The following is a 5,676-nucleotide window of genomic DNA, read 5'->3' as shown; positions in this document are numbered from 1 at the left end:
AGTATAATTTATAACAAATAGATCTAAAACACAATAAAAACAATTTTATATGCAAAGCAGAAATAAATTATAAGAAAGGTATTAAAAGTACAGTAGAGCGTCGATTATTTGAAAGTCAATCATTTGAAATGTCAATCATCTGAAAGAATTTCAGTCAGCAAATTTAAATTTTTGTCAGTGATGTGGCGCTGCAATCTTTGGCTATGTCTTGGGCTATTCAAATATTTTACGTTTTTGATACTAAATTAACTTCTGAAGTATAATTTTTAACGATACANAATTGGTAACAGAACATAGCAATTAATCAATACATGGATGATTCGTTAACAGAACATAACAGTGCTGTACCATACCGGTAACAACAACAACAACAAAAAAAAACGCAGATGGCGGGGAGAGGTTAGAACCTCGTCCAATATCCGGCCTTGTCCACGACCGCATTAAGACGCGAGGGCATGCTTGCCACAAGATTTTGACAAAGCATGCCCTCGCGCAGCCTTTCCCAACGACCAGAGACGATGTCCCAAAGGTCGTTGGGATTAGCTACGTTAACGGGGTCGCGGGCAATGTCGGACCAAACGTGTTCTATTGGGTTGAGGTCCGCCCCTCTCCCCGGCCATCTCATGTCCGCAACTTGCGGATGTTGTTCTATCCATGTATTTACTATGCCAGCTGTGTGGACCGGGGAGCGGTCATGAACGAAGAAGAAACGTTCTTCTCCGTAGACGGCCCTCACCGTCGGCAACAATACCTGCTCCAGGATTTCGAGGTATTGCACGGCGGTGAGGTGACCGTCTATGCGGACCAACTCCCCGGGACCGGCGGCGGACATCCATCCCCATATACCTGTAAACAGAAAAAGTCCATAAAGTTGTGATTTATATAATGCACAAGCAGATAAGTTGTCATGTTCAAGAGTTTAACGATACAAAAACACAACATTAAAACACTCACCAATTGTAAAACGCCCGCTTTGTTGGGTGCTCCATACGTACTCACGCTCATGTCGAGTACAAGGTGGTCGACGCACCCACACAGGGCCGGTGTTAGCAGATGAAAAAATTTTTTCATCTGAAAAGATTACATTTTGCCATTCGTCGGCATTCCACCCTTTATAGACGTATGCAAACCCCAACCTGTCTATCATGTTACGTAGGGTAAGGTTTTGTNATGTTTTTCTTTAATTTTTGGATGTTTTTTAGGTCAATTTTTGCAAAAATTTTTTTCTGAGCGAAAAAATTTATTGCTATTTTAATCTACCTTTAATGACGCCTAATTATCACTTAATTGTGATTTAATGAGATTTTTTAATAGAATTTCATTTATCGTTCTAAAGTTATATTGCACCAATTTTAATTCGGTAAAGTTATTTAAAGCTACTTTCTGATATCAAAAACGACTTCCTATAGTTTTTTAATTTTTTAAATTAACATATTTTATTGTATATACGTTTAATTAAATCGGGGGGGTCAGAAATCACAATGGAATTTTTAATTTTTTTAAACTATTTAAAAATATACGACCAGCTNCGTAGGGTAAGGTTTTGTTTCATTGCCGCCTTCCTTCCGTATAGTTTGGCCTCTCGCAACCTATGAATAAAAAACATGTATGTTATCCTGTTTCCAACATTTCTGTATACGCAACAGCACGTTAATAAAAATGTCCGGAGGTTAAACATAGCGATCGAAACTCATTTGGTTGGAAACTTGCAATATTATACTACAAATGTTACATACCTTCTCTTCACTGTGTTAGTTGACACATTTAGCCCCATCGCCATTGTATGCGATGAGGCGGTAGCGAAAGGATTCGCCCGGCTTGCCGCTATCAGCAGTTAATCTTGAATGGGTGTCGTTAATCGCGGGCGTCCGGACGATCGCCCTGCAGACACAGAGGCGGTGTCCTGATGTTTTTTTATTATTCTCGATACAGTTCTNATCGCGGGCGTCCTGACGATCGCCCTGCAGACACAGAGGCGGTGTCCTGATGTTTTTTTATTATCCTCGATACAGTTCTCGATGATATACGCAGACACTGCGCGATATCTGCTATTGTTTTCCCTTCCGCTCTGTGAGCTATGATTCGCTCACGTAAGTCTTCGCTTAGTGCTTTAGGCATGCTCATCAATCCAGCACTTCCGGCAAAGCCTTTATATACTCTCGATTCCATAGACAATTGCATTTAATTTCATGGTAATAGACATAAATTACATTGACTAAAATCTGTCATTATTTACGGCCACAGTCTCCTTCCAATTGCTATTGGTTTTCACTTCGAATATTCTGATAAATGAACCACATTACGCAAATCANGGATAAAACTTAAACCAAAAAAATGTAGTTTCTTGAAACGACAAATAAAGTTTTTAGGGCACGAAGTGTCGGAAGAAGGAATCCGACCCGATCCGTCGAAAATAGAATGCGTTAAGAATTTTTCTCGACCCCAGAATGAGAGGGATGTGAGAGCTTTCTTGAGATTGACAGGGTATTATAAACGTCATATATCCCAATATGCGAAAATTTCAAAACCCCTTTCGGATTTGTTAAAGAATGACGTAAAGTTCCACTGGACTGAGGAACACGAAGATGCATTCGAGAGATTAAAGGAAATCGTGATTACAGCACCCTTGCTTAGATTCCCAGATTTTAACAGCCCTTTTATATTAGCAACAGATGCTTCCAACACTGCAATAGGTGCCGTGTTGTCACAAAAGGATGAGCGTGGAGAGCTCCCAGTGGCATACGCGAGCAGATTGTTAAAACTGGCAGAGAAAAATTATAGCACCACAGAAAAGGAATGTTTGGCTGTGATTTGGTCAATTAAACATTTTAGACCCTATCTTTATGGAAGAAAGTTTACCATCTAAGGGGTCTATGATCTGTGATAAAGATCATAGACCCCTTAGATGGCTTATAAATGTTAAGGACGAAAGTTCCAGACTGAGTCGATGGAATTTGGCATTACAGGAGTATCAATTTGAAATAATTCATAAACTAGGGAAAGCTCATACAAATGCAGATGCGCTAAGTCGGATGCCTGTAGGAAAGGTTGGTGAAATGCAACCCATATACAGTAAAGCGCAAATAAAAGAACAACAGTTAAAAGACCCCTTTTGTAGTCAGATTAGACGACGACTAATGGGAGAATCGTTCTCCCAGGGAACAAATTTAGACATCACAAATTATTACCTAGACGCAGACGAAACCCTTTATCACCGAAAGGAAAATCCTGAGAGAAACGAAAAATGGGATAGAATAGTTATACCCAAAATCATGGTAGACTATGTTTTAAAATTGTTTCATGATATTCCCAGCTCGGGACATGTAGGTGCGAAAAAGATGCGAAAAAAATTGCAGACACAATTCTTTTGGCCCGAGATGAACAAAAATATTACACATTACTGTGATAGTTGCCAGGAATGTGCAATGAGGAAAAGGCCCCAACATGGACATCAAGCCCCACTGCAGACGTTCCCTCGAGTATCAAGACTGTTCGAACGCACTGCACTGGATATCCAGGGTCCCCTTCCTATTACTAATAACGGCAACAAGTATCTATTGGTCTTTATTGATCATTTTTCTAGATGGGCAGAAGCCATCCCATTGCCTGATATCACCGCAAAAACCGTGGCGAAGGCGTTCGTCACACAAGTTATTCTTAGACATTCAGTTCCAAAGCAATTACTCACAGATAGAGGATCCAATTTTGTCTCCAAAGTCATGAAAGAGGTTTGCGAATTGCTACACGTAGAAAGACTCCTTACTACAGCTTATCACCCCCAATGTAACGGAATGGTCGAGCGATTGAACAAAACATTGATCGACATTCTAACGCATTACGTTGATGCGGACCAGAGAAACTGGGATGAAATGATTCCCTATGCTCTCTTCGCATACAACACGACGGTACACTCTAGCACCAATGAAACACCCTTCTTTCTTTTGTATGGACGCGATCCAACTTACCCCTTTGACATAGTAACAGAACCCAATAGACCCCGATATGACATAAGCGAAAATTATGCGAGTGAATTGAGAGCGAGGATGACATCCGCTCACAAATTAGCTCAGGAGCACGCAGAAAAAGCCGCGAATGATAGGAACACCTATCATCAACGCAAACACAAACCCTATAAATTTTCCATCGGAGACAGAGTTTTCGTGAACGAAGTAGTTGTTCCCTCAGGTTTAAAACGGAAATTAGCCCCTCGATGGCACGGTCCATATAGAATAATCGCTGAAACGAGTCCCGTAGATTTTATAGTCCAACACATCCAATCCGGGAAGAAATTGCACACGCATGCTAACAGAATGAAACCTGCAATAGCTAGGCTGGAATTTGAACCACCAGAAGCAGAAGAAGATAGAACAGATGTACAAAACGCAAATTTGTCACCCCAAACTGTAGCGCAACCGCAGACAGAACCAGTCGACCCCTGGGATGAGATCATCTTCGAAGCATTGCAGCAGAGACAGACAAACACTACAAACACTACCAGAGATGCGGAGGCTGGTCAACCTCAGACCTCGGCGCAACCTGCGCATCACTATGCACTCCGAAGTCAAGGACCAGTGAGTGATTATCCCTGGGTCCTTCCTAAATCATCGGGAATAATTCCGCCGAAAGTGACGATGGTGCGAGACGCGGACGTTTCCGTAACTCAACAGGATGAAAGTCTCCAGTGCTTGCCACCTAATACTCCAATCGGATTATTCACCAATTGTAAATGGTAGCTTCTCTTTCTTGCAAAGAAAGGATATCATCTTCCAAATGGAGAGAGGTCCATTGTAAATATACGCGTGCGCATTTAAACAAATTGTTGCGAAACCGGAACTTTAGTAATGTGAATTCTTTTTGATAGAAAATGAAGGTAAATCTTGTAAAAAAATTTTTTTGTTCTTGTTGATGACATGAGTCGCAAACGAAGACTTGAATTTTGTAACTTTCTTGAGATGAGGAATTGTGTTTTGTCATTACGAATGAAATGTGAAGTCCAGATTCACACATCTGTTATACAAAGCCAAAAATTGTCGCGAGTCAGAGACAAAACTTCAGCTAGAAAAATATTGTCGCGAGAAACAATCAAGCGAAATCTGTCATAGATTAAGCGATTCATACAGTCCAAATATGAGGAAAATTGTCCCTCCTTTTTCAAATGCGCGAGACGATTTTCTATCACAAGGAAAAGTAGCAATCAAATCACCCGACTCAATCGAACATGCCGATATTCGGATAAAAATGTCGAAGTCGGCATCAAAACCAACCACCCAGCATCAAACGTTCAACAGAATCGAGGGAAATGCCCCCTCAGAACTATGTGACTTTAATTTGTGGTAATATGCATCGGAAACCGATAGCAGAAACTGTCACACGTTCAAAAGACGGACACCCAGAAAAAGCGCTGCCTGCAGAGGATGACGAGGTTGTCAGATACCTACCATTCATGCAGACATCTTTTCATTCTCCATCCAGTACAAAATGGAGAACACTCCAAGGTACTCCACAAGATTCTGTTGGAAACTGAAAACCTTGAGAGAAAGACAGACGCACTACGAAAGGAACGTGACCATTGGACATAAAGTCAACACTTCCACGTGTCCCGGAAGTAGCAAGAAAAAAGAAAAANCTATGTCGGATGCCTGTAGGAAAGGTTGGTGAAATGCAACCCATATATAG

Source organism: Centruroides sculpturatus, unplaced genomic scaffold (genome assembly GCF_000671375.1).
Source record: "Centruroides sculpturatus isolate CEXI.00-Female unplaced genomic scaffold, Cexi_2.0 scaffold2358, whole genome shotgun sequence".
Taxonomy (NCBI): domain Eukaryota; kingdom Metazoa; phylum Arthropoda; class Arachnida; order Scorpiones; family Buthidae; genus Centruroides; species Centruroides sculpturatus.
The sequence above is the reverse complement of the archived record's forward strand: the minus strand, read 5'-3'. Positions refer to the sequence as shown.